The sequence below is a fragment of the Agelaius tricolor genome, unplaced genomic scaffold (genome assembly GCF_023055355.1).
Source record: "Agelaius tricolor isolate 1412-34295 unplaced genomic scaffold, bAgeTri1.0.p SCAF_111, whole genome shotgun sequence".
NCBI lineage: Eukaryota > Metazoa > Chordata > Aves > Passeriformes > Icteridae > Agelaius > Agelaius tricolor.
Genome location: NW_027269371.1, coordinates 281,772 through 298,592, shown reverse-complemented (window position 1 = coordinate 298,592; position 16,821 = coordinate 281,772). Strand labels below are relative to the sequence as shown.

Below are 16,821 nucleotides of genomic sequence, written 5' to 3'. Positions count from 1 at the left end.
ATTGGCCCCAATCCCAAAATCCCAAAATCCCCGAATTTGGCCCCAAATCCCAAAATCCCAAAATCCCCGGATTTGGCCCCAAATCCCAAAATCCCAAAATCCCCAAACTTGGCCCCAAATCCCAAATCCCAAAATCCCCCGGATTTGGCCCCAATCCCGGCCTGGAGCGGCTCCGGCAGCGGCTGCGGAGGGGGAGGGGCCGAGTGGTGAGCGAGGATTTGGGGCAAATTTGGGGAATTTTGGGGTTTTTGGGGTTTTTGGGGTTTTTTGGGATTTGGGGTTTTTGGGGGGGATTTTGGGTTTTTGGATTTGGGGTTTTTGGGGGTAAAATGGAAATTTTGGGGTTTTTTTGGAAATTTTTTGGGGTTTTTTTTTGGAAATTTCGGGGGATTTTGGGGTTTTTGGGGTTTGGGATTTTTTTGGGATTTTGGGGGAAATTTTGGGGTTTTGGGGTTTTTTGGAATTTGGGATTTTTGGGGGGTAAAATGGGAAATTTTGGGTTTTTTTTTGGAAATTTTGTTGGGGTTTTTTTTTTTGGAAATTTCGGGGGATTTTGGGGTTTTTGGGGTTTGGGATTTTGGGGGAAATTTTGGGGTTTTTGGGGTTTTTTGGGATTTGGGGGTTTTGGGGATAAAATGGGAAAATTTGGGGGTTTTTGGGGGGATTTTGGGTTTTTGGGATTTGGGATTTTGAAGATTTTGAGGATTTGGGGGAAATTTGGGGGTTTTGGGGTTTTTTGGGATTTGGGGTTTTGGGGTTTTTGGGGGGTTAAAATGGGAAATTTTGGGGTTTTTTGGAATTTTTTTGGGGTTTATTTTTTTTGAAATTTGGAGGGATTTTGGGTTTTTGGGATTTGGGATTTTGGGGGAAATTTTGGGGGTTTTGGGGGCTTAAAATGGGAAATTTTGGGGGTTTTGGGGGGGATTTTGGGGGTTTTGAGAGTTTTTTGGGGGTTTGGGGATTTTGGGGGATTTTGGGGTTAATTTGGGTGATTTTGGGGTTCATTTTGGGTGATTTTGGGTTAATTCGGGGGATTTTGGGCTTAATTTGGTTGATTTTTGGGTTCATTTTGGGTTCATTTGGTTGGTTTTCAGTTCATTTTGGGTTCATTTCTTTGATTTTTGGGTTCATTTTGGGTTCATTTCTGCTCATTTTGGGTTCATTTCTTTGATTTTTGGGCTCATTTCATTGATTTTCTGCTCATTTTGGGTTCATTTGGTTGATTTTTGGTTGATTTTTGGTTCATTTTGGGTTCATTTCTTTGATTTTTGCCGTTTTTCCCCCCCCAGCTGCGGCTGCGGCAGCGCCTGCGGTTCCTGAGCGCCGCCACCAGGGGGCGCCGAGCGGCGCTGGGAGCGCTGCGGGAACAGGTGGGGAATGCACCAGTATGGACCAGTATGGACCAGTATGGACCAGTTAGAGACAAGTTAGAGACCAGTATGGAACAGTATGGACCAGTATGGACCAGTATGGACCAGTTAGGGACCGGAATGGACCAGTATAAACCAGTATGGAGCAGTATGGACCAGTATGGACCAGTATAAACCAGTTAGAGACCGGTATGGACCAGTATGGACCAGTATAAACCAGTTAGAGACCGGTATGGACCAGTATGGACCAGTTAGGGACCAGTATGGACCAGTATAAAACCAGTATAAACCAGTATAAAACCAGTTAGGGACCAATAGGGACCAGTATAGACCAGTATAAAACCAGTATGGACCAGTATGGACCAGTATGGACCAGTATAGACCAGTATGGACCAGTATGGACCAGTTAGAGACCAGTTAGGGACCAGTATAGACCAGTATAAAACCAGTTAGGGACCGGAATGGACCAGTATAAAACCAGTTAGGGACCGGAATGGACCAGTATGGACCAGTTAGGGACCAGTATAAACCAGTATGGACCAGTTAGGGACCAGTTAGGGACCAGTATAAACCAGTATAAAACCAGTTAGGGACCAATAGGGACCAGTATAGACCAGTATAAAACCAGTTAGGGACCGGAATGGACCAGTATGGACCAGTATAGACCAGTTAGGGACCAGTATGTACCAGTACAGACCAGTATAGACCAGTATAAACCAGTACGGACCAGTAAGGGACTGGTATGGACCAGTACGGACCAGTGTGGACCAGTTAGGGACCAGTATAAACCAGTAACCCCTCAGTCCCTCCCAGTATGATCCCAGTCCCTCCCAGTTTATCCCAGTATGATCCCAGTCCCTCCCAATTTGATCCCAGTTCCTCCCAGTATCCCCCAGTTTGATCCCAGTTTGATCCCAGTTCCCTCCCAGTTCCCTCCCAATCCATCCCAGTATATCCCAGTTTGATCCCAGTTTGATCCCAGTTCCTCCCAGTCTCCCCCAGTTCCCTCCCAGTCCCTCCCACTCCATCCCAGTCCCTCCCAGTTCCCTCCCAGTCCCTCCCAGTTTGATCCCAATCCATCCTATTTTGCTCCCATTCCCTCCCAGTATATCCCAGTATGATCCCAGTTTGATCCCAGTCCCTCCCAGTTTGACTCCAGCTGTGATCCCACTGCTCCCAGTATCCCCCAGTCCCTCCCAGTCCCTCCCAGTTTGCCCCCATTCCCCCCCAGCCCCTCCCATTTCCGTCATTTCTGATTGGCCGCAGGTTGTGGGCGTGGCGCGGGCGGGGCCTGGCTCGGCCCCTCCCCTTCTGGAGGGGGCGTGGCTCCGTCGCCATCAACTCGCACTGGGAGCACTGGGAGCGGAGCCCCGCCCCCCGGCACAGGCCACGCCCCCTCTGCGGGGGCTGGCGCGGGAGATGGGCGTGGCACAGGTGGGGAGGGGCTTAAAGGGGCGTGGCTAAAGGGGAGGTGGGAGGGGTTTAAATGGGTGGGGGCGGGGCTTAAAGGGGAGGGTCTTAAATTGGGATGGGTTGTAAATGGGGGTGGAGCTTAAATGAGGGGGGGCAAACTGGAAAGTGGGAGGGGCTTAAATGAGGAGGGGAGGGGCTTAAATTGAGGAGGTGGAGCTTAAAGGGGAGGGGCTTAAATTGGGTTGGGCGGGGCTTAAATAGAGGGGGAGGGGCTCAAATGGGGATGGGAGGGGTTTAAATAGAGAGGGTGGGGCTTAAATAGAGGAGGTGGGGCTTAAAGGGGAGGGGCTTAAATGGTGGCTGTGAAGTGGGGGTGGGGCTTAAATGAGGGAGGGGCTAAATTGAAAGTGGGAGGGGCTTAAATAGAGGAGGTGTGGTTTAAAGGGGAGGGGCTTAAATTGGGTGGGGGCGTGGCTTAAATAGAGGAGGTGGGAGTTAAGGGGGAGGGGCTTGAACTGGGTGGGGCGGGGCTTAAATAGAGGAGGTGGGGCTTAAAGGGGAGGGGCATAAAGGGATTGGTTGTAAAATGGGGAGGGGCTAAAATGAGGGAAGGGCTAAATGGGAAATGGGAGGGGCTTAAATGGGGTGGGGCTTAAATGTGGGAGATGGGAGGGGCTTAAGGTCTTTGGGGGTGGGGCTTAAAGAGGTATGGGAGGGGCTTAAAAGGGGGAGGGGCATAAACTGGAGGGAGGAGCTTAAATGGGGAGGGGCCTAAAGAGGGAGGGGCTTAAAGGGGCGGCACTGAAATAAGGGGGAGGGGCTTAAAATGGGTGGGCTTAAGGGGAGGGGCTTGAAGGGGTGGGGCTTAAATAGGGGAGGAGCTTGAGGAGTGAGGGGCGGGGCCTAGAGAGGAGGAGGGGCTTAAATAGAGGGGGAGGGGTTTGGGAGCGTGGGGTTGTGGGAGGGGCTTAAAAGGAGGGGGATGGGTCTGAGGAAAAAGGGGAGGAGCTTAAAGGGAGGGGGAGGAGCTTGGAGTTGGGCTTGAATGGGTCTGAAAAGGTGCAGGGAGGGTCCCGCCCATTGTGGGCGTGTCCCGCAGGGTGTGGGGGCGTGGCCAAACCTGACCCCACCCCCTTTCCCCCCCCAGGGGTTGCTGCTGTCCAGGGCGGCCATCTTGAGGCAGCAGCTCCGCCAGGGGGCGGTGCTGATGCGCCGGGGGGCGGGGCCTGCCCTGAAGGGGGCGTGGCCAGAGCCGCCGGCCCCGCCCCCTGTCTGCGAGGGCGTGGCCGAGCTGCTGCCCCAGCTGCGATTGGTCAGCGAGGGCTGCCAGCAGCGAATCAGGGACTGGCCCCGCCTCCGGGAGCTCGTCAGCCAATGGTGAGAGAGGGGCGGGGCCTAAGAGGAGGGGGCGGGGCTTAAAGAGCCAATGGGGGTGTGGGAGGGGCCTGGGGTGGGCTTGACCTGGCTCCCAAAAGGCCCAAAATAAATTCCACCCAAAATGCCCCAAAATCCCAAAATTGCCCCCAAAATCCCAAAAATTCCACCCAAAATTCCCCCAAAATCCCAACAGTTCTCCCAAATCCCCGAAAATCCCTCAAATTCCCCAAAATTCCCCCCAAAATCCCAAAAATTGCCCCCAAATTCCCCCAAAATCCCAGAAATTTTCCCCAAAATCCCAAAATTTTCCCCAAAATTCCCCCAAAATCCCACCTGGCTCCCAAAGTCCCAAAAATTCCCCAAAATCCCAAAAATTGCCCCCAAAATCCCAAAATTTTCCTCAAAATCCCAAAATTTTCCCCAAAATCCCCAAAATTTCCCCCAAAATCCAAAAAATTGCCCCCAAAATCCCAAAATTTTCCCCCAAAATCCCAAAAATTTTCCCCAAAATCCCAAAATTTTCCCCAAAATTCCCCCCAAATCTCACCTGGCTCCCAAAATCCCCAAATTTTCCCCAAAATCTCCAAAATTCCCCCAAAATCCCACCTGGCTCCCAAAATCCCAAAAATTCCCCCCAAAATCCCAAAAATTGCCCCCAAAATCCCAAAAATTTTCCCCAAAATCCCTAAAATTCCCCCCAAAATCTCACCTGGCTCCCAAAATCCCAAAAATTCCCCAAAATCCCCAAAATTGCCCCCAAAATCCCAAAATTTTCCCCAAAATCCCAAAAATTTCTCCCAAAATCCCAAAAATTGCCCCAAAATTCCCCCAAAATACCAAAAATTTTCCCCAAAATCCTCAAAATTCCCCCAAAATCCAAAAATTTTCCCCAAAATTTCCCCCAAATCTCACCTGGCTCCCAAAATCCCAAAAATTACCCCCAAAATCCCCAAATTTTCACCAAAATCTCCAAAATTCCCCCAAAATCCCACCTGGCTCCCAAAGTCCCAAAATTCCCCCCAAAATCCCAAAAATTGCCCCCAAAATCCCAAAATTTTCCTCAAAATCCCAAAATTTTCCCCAAAATCCCCAAAATTTCCCCCAAAATCCCAAAAATTCTACCCAAAATTCCCAAAATTCCCCCAAAATACCAAAAATTTTCCCCAAAATCCTCAAAATTCCCCCAAAATCCCAACATTTTCCCCAAACTTCCCCGCAAATCTCACCAGGCTCCCAAAATCCCAAAAATTACCCCCAAAATCCCAAAAATTCCCCCAAAATCTCCAAAATTCCCCCAGAATCCCACCTGGCTCCCAAAATCCCCAAAATTCCCCCCAAAATCCCAAAATTTTCCTCAAAAATCCCAAAATTTTCCCCCAAATCTCCCCCCAGGTGGGCCCAGCCCGCTCAGTGGGCCCTGGCCACGCCCTCCGGCCACGCCCCCTTCTCCCATTGGCTGCAGCGCTGGAGAGCCGCCGCCCACTCCCTGCAGGCCACGCCCACTCCCGAGGAGGCCCCGCCCACAGCGGGGCTGAGGGAGGAGCCGGGGGAGGAGGAGGCTCCGCCCATCTGAGGCGCTCCGGAGGCTCTGATTGGTTGGGAATAAAAAGGGGGGTGGGGAAAGGGGCGTGGCCTCAGTCTGTGCTCATTGAGAGGGGCCCAAAGTGGCCCCAAACGGCCCCAAAATGTCCCCAAAGTGGCCCCAAAATGTCCCCAAATTGGCCCCAAAATGGACCCAAAGTGTCCCCAAATGGCCCCAAATTGGCCCCAAAATGGACCCAAAGTGTCCCCAAAGTGTCCCCAAATTGGCCCCAAAATGGACCCAAAATGTCCCCAAAATGGACCCAAAATGGCCCCAAATGGCCCCAAATTGGCCCCAAATGGCCCCAGGGCGGCCATGATGGCCCCAGGGTGGCCCCAAAGTGACCACGAGGTGTCCCCAGGGTGGCCCCAAACTGTCTCCAAAGTGTCCCTGAGGTGTCCCCAAGGTGTCCCCAAAATGTCCCCGGGGTGTCCCCAAAGTGTCCCCAGGATGTCCCCAAGGTGTCCCTAGGAGGTCCCCAAAATGTCCCCAGGGGGTTCCTGAAGTGTCCCCAGGGTGTCCCCAAAGTGTCCCCATGATGTTCCCACGGTGGCTGCAAAACGTCCCCAAGGTGTCCCTGAGGTGTCCCCAGGGTGGCCTCAAGGTGTCCTCGGGGTCCTCCCGGGGTGTCCCCAAAGTGTCCCCAGGGGCGTCCTGAGGTGTCCCCAGGATGTCCCCATGGGGTCCCCAAGGTGGTCTCAGGATGTCCCTGGGGTGTCCTTGAGGTGTCCCCAAGATGTCCCCAAAGTGTCCCCACAATGTCCAGAGTGTCCCCAGGGTGTCCCTGAGGTGTCCCCAGGGTGTCCCCAAGGTGTCCTTGGGATGTCCCCATGGTGGCCCCCAAAATGTCCCCAAAGTGTCCCCGAAGTGTCCCCAAGGTGTCCCCAGGGTGGCCAATGGCGAGAGCCACCAGCAGGGGGCGCCCCAGTGCTCCCAGTTCACCCCAGTTCACCCCAGTTCCCCTCCCACTACAAACCAGTACAAACCAGTACAAACCAGTAACCCCAAACCCCCTTTTCCCAGTCCCTCCCAGTATAAACCAGTATCCCCAGTTACCCTCCCAGTACAAACCAGTAACCCCAAACCCCCTATTTCCCCTCTCCCAGTACAAACCAGTACAAACCAGTAACCCCAAACCCCCTTTTCCCAGTCTCTCCCAGTATAAACCAGTATAGACCAGTATAAATCAGTTAGGGACCAGTATGGACCAGTACAGACCGGTATGGACCAGTATGGACCGGTATAAACCAGTACGGACCAGTATGGACCAGTGTGGACTGGTACGGACCAGTATGGACCAGTATGGACCGGTACAAACCAGTATAAACCAGTATGGACCAGTATAAACCAGTACAAACCAGTACAAACCAGTGGTCCCCCTTTTATGGTTCCCCTTTTAAAGGCGGGGAGAAGGAGACAAAGGGGGCGTGGCCAAACCAAACCCCGCCCCCAATTCAGGCCACGCCCCCTCCTCAAAATGGCGCCGAAATGGCCCCAAAATGGCGCCGACTTTGGCCCCTCCCCCGTCCCAAAAGGCCCCGAATTTTCCCGATTTTGGGGCTAAAAATTCCGAATTTGAGGTAAAAAATAAAAATTTTCCCTTTTTTTTTTTGGTTTTCAGCAGCCAGGAGACGAAATTTGGGGTTCAAATTCTTTATTTTGGGTCAAAATTCACAAATTTGGGTGAAAAATTACAAATTTTGGGGTTAAAAATCACAAATTTTGGTGACAAATCGCAATTTTGGGCTATAAAAATATCGATTTTTTGGGTCAAAAAAATCCCAAATTTTGGGTTAGAAAATCCTGATTTGGAGCTTTAAAAAAAATCTCAAATTTTGGTAAAAAATCCCAATGTTTTGCCAATAAAATCCCAACTTTTTCCCTATAAAATCCCAATTTTTGGCCAATAAAAATCCCAATTTTTTGGGTTATAAAATCCCAATTTTTTGCCTAAGAAAATCCCAATTTTTTTGCCGATCAAATCCCAATTTTTGGGGCTATAAAATCCCAATTTTTGGCCTACAAAATCCCAGTTTTTTTTGCCCATAAAATCCCAATTTTTTGCCTATAAAACCTCAATTTTTTGCATAAAAAATCCCATTTTTTTGCCTATAAAATCCCAATTTTTGCCTATAAAATCCCAATTTTTGGGGCTATAAAAATCCCAATTTTTGGGGCTAGAAAAATCCCAATTTTTGGGGCTATAAAACCCCAATTTTTGCCTACAAAAACCCAATTTTTTGCCCATAAAATCTGAATTTTTGGGTTACAAAATCCCAATTTTTTGCCTATAAAACCTCAATTTTTTGCCTAAAAAATCCCAATTTTTTGCCTATAAAAAACCCAATTTGGGGGGCCATAAATTCCCATTTATTTGCCAATAAAATCCCAATTTTTGCGGCTATAAAATCCCAATTTTTGCGGCTATAAAATCCCAATTTTTGCGCTATAAAAATCCCAATTTTTGGGGCTACAAAATCCCAATTTTTGGGGCCATAAAAATCCCAATTTTTAGGCTATAAAATTCCAATTTTTGGCCTACAAAATCCCAATTTTTTTGCCCATAAAATCTGAATTTTTGGGTTACAAAATCTCAATTTTTTTCCTAAAAAATCCCAATTTTTTGCCTATAAAATCCGAATTTTTGGGGCTATAAAATCCCAATTTTTGAGGCTATAAAATCCCAACTTTTGGGGCTACAAAATCCCAATTTTTTGCCCATAAAATCTCAATTTTTTGCCTATAAAATCCCAATTTTTGGCCTACAAAATCCCAATTTTTTTGCCCATAAAATCTGAATTTTATGGGTTACAAAATCCCAATTTTTTGCCTATAAAACCTCAATTTTTTGCCTATAAAACCTCAATTTGTTGCCTATAAAATCCCATTTTTTTGCCCATAAAATCCCAATTTTTTGCCAATAAAATCCTAATTTGTTGCCTATAAAATCCCATTTTTTTGCCCATAAAATCCCAATTTTTTGCCAATAAAATCCCAATTTTTGCGGCTATAAAATCCCAATTTTTTGCCTATGAAAAATCCCAATTTTTGGGCCTATAAAATCCCAATTTTTGGGCCTATAAAATCCCCATTTTTGCCCACAAAATCCCAATTTTTTGCCTATAAAGTCCCAATTTTTGGGTTACAAAATCCCAAATTTTTGCCTATAAAATCCGAATTTTTGGGGCTATAAAATCCCAATTTTTTCCCATAAAATCCCAATTTTTGGCCAATAAAAATCCCAATTTTTTGCCTATAAAAATCCCAATTTTTAGCTATAAAATCCCAATTTTTGGCTTAAAAAAATCCCAATTTTTGGGGCCATAAAATCCCAATTTTTGAGGCTATAAAATCCCAACTTTTGGGGCCACAAAATCCCAATTTTTTGCCCATAAAATCTCAATTTTTTGCCTATAAAATCCCAATTTTTGGCCTACAAAATCCCAAATTTTTTGCCCATAAAATCTGAATTTTTGGGTTACAAAATCCCAATTTTTTGCCTGTAAAACCTCAATTTTTTGCCTAAAAAATCCCAATTTGTTGCCTATAAAATCCCATTTTTTTGCCCATAAAATCCCAATTTTTTGCCAATAAAATCCTAATTTGTTGCCTATAAAATCCCATTTTTTTGCCCATAAAATCCCAATTTTTTGCCAATAAAATCCCAATTTTTGCGGCTATAAAATCCCAATTTTTTGCCTATGAAAAATCCCAATTTTTAGGCTATAAAATCCCAATTTTTGCCTATAAAATCCCAATTTTTGGGGCCACAAAATCCCAAATTTTTGCCTATAAAATCCGAAATTTTGGACCTATAAAATCCCAATTTTTTGCATATAAAATCCCCATTTTTGCCCATAAAATCCCAATTTTTTGCCAATAAATATCCCAATTTTTGGGTTACAAAATTCCAATTTTATGCCAATAAAATCCCAATTTTTAGCTATAAATTCCCAATTTTTGGGGCCACAAAATCCCAATTTTTTGGCTTTCAAAAGCGTCGATTTTGGGGTTAAAAGCAGCGGATTTGGGGCTGGGGCTCCCCCAGCAGCGCCACCCGTGGAGCCCCGAGCGTCACCAGCGCCGGCGGCGGCAAAATGACGTAGGCGGGGACGGGTGACGTCATCGGAGACGTCGTCGGCGACGTCATCGGTGGGCGGGGCAGCTGCGGGGGGAAGAGAGGGGAAAAAAGGGTTAAAAATGGGGAATTTTGGGGGTTAAAAATGGGGAATTTTGGGGTAAAAAATGGGGATTAAAAAAAGGGGAATTTTGGGGGTTAAAAATGGGGAATTTGGGAGGGTAAAAATGGGGAATTTTGGGGTTAAAAACAGGGATTTTTGGGGGTTAAAAATGGGGAATTTTATGGCTAAAAATGGGGAATTTGGGAGGGTAAAAAATGGGAATTTGGTGGGGTTAAAAATGGGGAAATTGGGGGCTAAAAATTGGGAATTTTGGGGTTAAAAATGGGGATTTTGGGAGGGTAAAAATGGGGATTTTGGGAGGGTAAAAATGGGGATTTTGGGGGGTTAAAAATGGGGAATTTTGGTGTAAAAAAGGGATTTTTTTGAGGTTAAAATGGGAATTTTTGGGGGGTTAAAAATGGGAATTTTTGGGGGGGGTAAAAATGGGGAATTTTGGGGTTAAAATGGGAATTTTGGGGTTAAAAATGGGGAATTTTGGGGTAAAAAAGGGGGATTTTTTGAGGTTAAAAATGGGGATTTTGGGGGTTAAAATGGGAATTTTTGGGGGGTAAAAATGGGGATATTGGGGGTTAAAAATGCGGATTTTTTTTGAGGTTAAAATGGGAATTTTTGAGGATAAAAATGGGGATTTTTGGGAGGGTAAAAAATGGGAAATTTGGGAGGGTAAAAAATGGGAATTTGGGAGGGTAAAAAAGGGGAATTTTTTGAGGTTAAAATGGGAATTTTTTGTGTTAAAAATGGGGAATTTTGGGGGTTGAAAATGGGGATTTTGGGGTTAAAAATGGGGATTTTGGGGGATTAAAATTGGGAATTTTGGGGTTAAAAATGGGGATTTTGGGGTTAAAAATGGGGAATTTTAGGAGTGTAAAAATGGGGATTTTGGGGTTAAAAAAGGGGATTTTGGGGTAAAAAAGGGATTTTTTTGAGGTTAAAATGGGAATTTTGGGGGGGTTAAAAATGGGGATTTTGGGGTAAAAAATGGGAAATTTGGGGGGGTTAAAAATGGGGAATTTTGGGGTTAAAAATGGGGAATTTGGGAGGGTAAAAATGGGGAATTTTGGGGTTAAAAACAGGGATTTTGGGGTAAAAAGGGCAATTTTTGGGGGTTAAAAATGGGGAATTTGGGAGGGTAAAAACGGGGATTTTGTGGCATAAAAACAGGGATTTTTTTGAGGTTAAAATGGGGAATTTTGGCCTTAAAAAAATGGGGAATTTTGGGGGTTGCAAATTGGATTTTTTGGGGTTAAAATGGGGATTTTGGGAGGATAAAATAGGGGATTTTTGGGTTACAAATGGGGATTTTGGAGAGTTAAAAAAGGGGATTTTGGGGTTGAAAATGGGAATTTTGGGGGTTAAACATGGGGAATTTTGGGGTAAAAAAGGGATTTTTTTGAGGTTAAAACGGGAATTTTTGGTGTTAAAAATGGGGGATTTTGGGGATTGAAAATGGGGATTTTTGGGGTTAAAAATGGGGAGTTTTGGGGGGGTTGAAAATTGAATTTTGGGGGTAAAAACCTGAAATTTTCATGGTTAAAAATTGAAATTTTGGTTTAAAAATTGAACTTTTGGTAGTTGGAAATGGGATTTTTGGGGTTAAATTAGAATTTTGGGGTAAAAGTTTGAAATTTTGGGGGTTAAAAATGGAATTTTTGGGTTGAAAAGTGGGGATTTTGGGGTTAAAAAATTGGATTTTTGGGGTGTTTAAAAATGGGATTTTTGGGGGGTTAAAAGGGGAATTTTGGGGGTTAGAAAGGGGAAAATTTGGGTTAAAAAGGGGAATTTGGGGGGGTTAAAAATTGAAATTTTGCGGTGAGAAATGAAAACGTTTGGGGGTAAAAATGGGAATTTTTTGGGGTTAAAAAATCGGATTTTTGTGGGGTTAAAAATGGGAATTTTTGGGGTTAAAAAATTGAATTGGGGGTGTTTTAAAATGGGGTTTTTGGGGGGTTAAAAAAGGGGAATTTTGGGGGGTTGCAAATTGGATTTTTTGGGGTTAAAACGGGGAAATTTTGGGGGTTAAAAATGGGGATTTTGGGGGGTAAAAATTTGGAATTTGGGGTTAAAAATGGGGAATTTTGGGGGGTAAAAATGGGGATTTTGGGGGGGTAAAAATGGGAATTTTGGGGGGTTAAAAAATCAGATTTTTGGGGGCGTAAAAAATGGAATTTTTGGGTTGAAAAGTGGGGATTTTGGGGTTAAAAAATTGGATTTTGGGGTGTTTAAAAATGGCATTTTTGGGGGGGTAAAAAGGGGAATTTTGGGGGTTGCAAATTGGATTTTTTGGGGTTAAAAAGGGGAAATTTTGGGGTTAAAAAAGGGGAATTTGGGGGTTAAAAAAATTGAAATTTTGTGGTGAGAAATGAAAACGTTTGGGGTTAAAAATGGGAATTTTTTGAGGTTAAAAAATCGGAATTTTGGGGGGGTTAAAACCTGAATTTTTGGGGAGGTTAAAAACGGAATTTTGGGGGTTTAAAAGGGGAAATTTTGGGGGTTATAAAGGGGAATTTAGGGGGTTAAAAATTTGAAATTTTGTGGTGAGAAATGAAACGTTTAGGTGGTAAAAATGGGAATTTTTTGGGGTGAAAAAATCGGATTTTTTGGGGGGAAAAAGATGGAATTTTGGGGTTGAAAAGTGGGGATTTTGGGGTTAAAAAATTGGATTTTGTGGTGTTTAAAAATGGGATTTTTGGGGGGTTAAAAAGGGGAATTTGGGAGTAAAAAATTGAAATTTTGGTTGAGAAATGAAACGTTTGGGGCTACAAATGGGAATTTTTAGGGTTAAAAAATCGAGTTTTTGTGGGGTTAAAACCTGAATTTTTGGGGGGTTAAAAATGGAATTTTGGGGTTAGAAAGGGGAAATTTTGGGGATAAAAGGGGAATTTGGGGGGTAAAAAAATTGAAATTTTGTGGTGAGAAATGAAACATTTGGGGTTAAAAATGGGAATTTTTTAGGGTTAAAAAATCGAATTTTTGGGGGGTTAAAACCTGAATTTTTGGGGTTAAAATGGAATTTTGGGCGTTTAAAAAGGGGAATTTTGGGGGTAAAAAAATGGCAAATTTGGGTTCAAAAAAGGGAATTTTGGGGACTTACCTGGGGCGGGGGAGGGGAGCAGGGCCGGGGGGTGGCGCTGGGCCCTGGGGGAGCCCGGGGGGGACCCTTGGGGTGAATTTTGGGGTGACCCCGGGAGGGGCCCTTGGAACGGCCCCGGCGGCGGCGGCAGCAGCGGCAAAGGCGCCCCATGGCCTCAGAACTGGGGAAAAATCGGCCAAAAACGACCCAAAATCAGCAAAAATGAGGTAAAAATGACAAAAATATTCAAAATAAGCCCGAAAAAACCGGCCCAGAATGAGCCAAAATTGCCCAAATAGGCCCAGAATCGCCCCAAAAACGCCAAAAATGAGCCCTGAATTAGGAAAATGTTTTAAATAACCCAAAATTACCCCAAAATTACCCCAAAATAAGCCCAAAATTACCCCAAAATAAGCCAAAAAAATCCTTAAAATTCTCCAAATCCCCCACGAATCCAACTCACCCCAAAATTCTCCCAAATCCCCCAAAAAATTCCCCTAAAAGTCCCAAAATTCCCCTAAAAACTCAAATGCCCCCAAAATCCCCACAAAACTTCCTGAAATCGCCCCAAATTTTACCCCAAATCTGCCCAAAAAACCCAAATCCCCCCCAAGCCCTCGATGCCGCACAAAATCCCAAAATGCCCCAAAATTCCCCAAAAATTCCCCAAATCCCCCCCAAAATCCCCTCAAAATTCCCCAAAAAATTCCCCTCAAAATTCCCAATCTCCCCAAAATCCAAAATCCCCCAAATCCCCAAAATCCCTACACCCAAATCCCAAAATTCCTCAAATCCCCCCAAACCCCAAATTCCCCTAAAAACCCCCAAAATTCGCCTCAAATTTTCCCCCAAATCCCCAAAAATCTCCCAAAAACTCCCAAATTTCTCCCCAAATCCCCCCAAACCTCCCAAATTTCCCCCAAAAATCCCCAAAATTGCCCCAAAACGTCCCTAAATCCCCCCAAAATCCCCTAAATTCCAAAAAAAACCCTAAATCCCCCCAAAACCTCCTCAAATCCCCCCAAATTTTCTCCCCTAAACCTCCCAAAATTCCCCCAAAAATCCCCTTTAAAAATCCCCCCAAAATTCCAAATTTTCCCCCCCCAAAAAACCCCAAAATTCCCCCAAACCTTCCCCCAAAAAATCCCCAAATTCCCCTAAAATATCCCCAAAATTCCCCTCCAAAAAACCCCAAATTCCCCCCCCCCCAAAAAATCCCAAAATTCCCCTAAAATATCCCCAAAATTCCCCTCCCAAAAACCCCAAAATCCCCCTTAAAACCCCAAAAATCGCTTTGAAAATCCCCACAAAAGCCCCAAAATTTCCCCAAAATTTCCCCCAAATCTCCCCCAAAAATCCCAAATTCCCCCCAAACCCTCCCGCACCCCAAAATCCCCCAAATTTTCCCCAAAACCTCCCCAAATCCCCCCAAATTTTCTCCCCTAAACCTCCCCAAAATTCCCCTAAAAATCCCCAAAATTCCCCCCAAAAACTCCACAAAATCGCCCCCAAAATCCAAATTTCCCCCCCCAAAATTCCCCCAAACCTTCCCCAAAAAAATCCCCAAATTCCCCTAAAATATTCCCAAAATTCCCCTCCAAAAAACCCCAAAATGTCCCCAAAATTCCCCTCCCAAAAACCCCAAATTCCCCCGAATTTCCCCTTAAAACCCCAAAAAATCGCTTTGAAAATCCCCAAAATTTCCCCAAAATTTCCCCCAAATCCCCCCCAAAAATCCCAAATTCGCCCCAAACCCTCCCGCACCCCAGAATCCCCCAAATTTCCACCAAAACTTCCCCAAATCCCCCCAAATTTTCTCCCCTAAACCTCCCAAAATTCCCATTAAAAATCCCCAAAATTCCCCCCAAAAACTCCACAAAATCGCCCCAAAATCCCAAATTTCCCCCCCCAAAATTCCCCCAAACCTTCCCCAAAAAAATCCCCAAATTCCCCTAAAATATTCCCAAAATTCCCCTCCAAAAAACCCCAAAATGTCCCCAAAATTCCCCTCCCAAAAACCCCAAATTCCCCCAAATTTCCCCTTAAAACCCCAAAAATCGCTTTGAAAATCCCCATAAAAGCCCCAAAATTTCCCCCAAATTTCCCCCAAATCCCCCCCAAAAATCCCAAATTCCCCCCAAACCCTCCCGCACCCCCAAATCCCCCAAATTTCCCCCAAATTTCCCCCAAAATTCCCATTTTCCCCTTGCCTGATCTCGAGCAGTTTCACCCCAAATTCGGCCGCGGCCGCTCTGGGATTTTTGGGGGGGGCGGGGCCGCATTTTTGGGGCGCGGTGACGTCATCACCGCAACCCCTTCATTCCCACCCTTATGACGTCATCAGCGCCCCCAAAAACCCTTTCATTAAAACCCCTCAAAACCTTTAATTAAAACCCTAAAAAACGAGGTCGATCCTAAAAAACAAAAAACCCCAAAACCGGTCCGGGCACCCCAAAAACCGGCTCGGGAGCGTGATGACGTCATCGGGGCGTCGATTTAGGTCACGGAGCCCCAAAACGGCCCCGGGCACCCCAAAAATTGAGGCGGAAACCGCAAAATTGGGGGGGGAGGGGAGAGAAGGAAAGAAAATGGCGGCGGTGACGTCATCGGGGAGGCGGGAAAGGGGCGGGGCTTGGGAATGGGGACGGGAATTGGGGATTTGAGACGAAAATTTGGGGATTTCACCCCAAAATTTGGGGATTTGACCCCAAAATTGGGGATTTTTGAGGGAAAATCGGGGATGGGGATCCGGAATTTGGGGTTTGGACCCCGAAATTTGGGGATTTAACCCCAAAATTTGGGGATTTTAAGCCCAAAATATGGGGATTTCACCCCAAAACTGGGGATTTTTGAGGGAAAATCTGGGATGGGGACCCAGAATTTGGGGATTTGAGACGAAAATTTGGGGATTTAACCCCAAAATTTGGGGATTTTAAACCCGAAATTTGGGGATTTGAGCTCAAAAATTTGGGATGGGACCCCAAAATCCGGGAAGGGGACTCGAAATTTTGGGGATTTGACCCCAAAATTGGGGGATTTGTGCCCAAAAGTTGGGGATTTCACCCCAAAATTGGGGATTTTTGAGGGAAAATCGGGGATGGGGGACCCGGAATTTGGGGATTGGACCCCGAAATTTGGGGATTTAACCCCGAAATTTGGAGATTTTAAACCCGAAATCTGGGGATTTGTGCCCAAAATTTGGGGATTTAACCCCGAAATTTGGGGATTTGAGCCCAAAATTTGGGATTTTTGAGGGCAAATCCAGGATGGGGACCCGGAATTCGGGGATTTGGAGCCCAAATTTGTGATTTTAGACCGGAAATTTGGGGATTTGAGACAAAAATTTGGGGATTTCACCCCAAAATTGGGGATTTTTGAGGGCAAATCGGGGATGGGGACCTGAAATTTGGGGATTGGAGCCCGAAATTTGGGATTTGACCTCAAAATTTGGGGATTTAATCAAAAATCCAGAAAGGGACCCAAAAATTGGGGATTTGAGGCCAAAAATTGGGGATTTAACCCTGAAATTTGGGGATTTCACCCGAAAATTGGGGATTTTGGAGGCCAAATCTGGGATGGGGACCCGGAATTTGGGGATTTAACCCCAAATTCCGGGATTGGACCCCAAAATTTGGGATCTGGACCCCAAAATTGGGAAATGGGACCCGAAATTCTGGGATTGAAATCCAAAATTTGGGAATTTGACCCCAAAATTACCACAGAAACCCCAAAATTCTGGGTTTTCATCCCAAAATTTGGGTTCTGGACCCCAAAATTTGGGAATGGGACCCAAAATCCGCCCGGGAA

General features: G+C 45.5%; 1 long non-coding RNA gene across 6 annotated transcripts; it reads right to left on the bottom strand.

The window, feature by feature from the left end:
- Window positions 1-7,379: 7,379 nt before the first annotated feature.
- LOC139586282 (uncharacterized) lies at window positions 7,380-15,975 on the bottom strand. 6 transcript variants are annotated; one of them, XR_011677682.1, is made up of 4 exons: window positions 15,225-15,975; window positions 13,036-13,195; window positions 8,863-9,907; window positions 7,380-8,771 (listed from the first exon to the last, which is right to left on the bottom strand). It is a non-coding gene; the product is annotated as an uncharacterized lncRNA (long non-coding RNA). The 6 variants fall into 6 exon arrangements; XR_011677680.1 differs by having other exon boundaries at window positions 7,380-8,995; window positions 9,154-9,907; window positions 15,225-15,964; XR_011677683.1 differs by having other exon boundaries at window positions 7,380-8,995; window positions 9,397-9,907; window positions 15,225-15,843.
- Window positions 15,976-16,821: the final 846 nt, after the last annotated feature.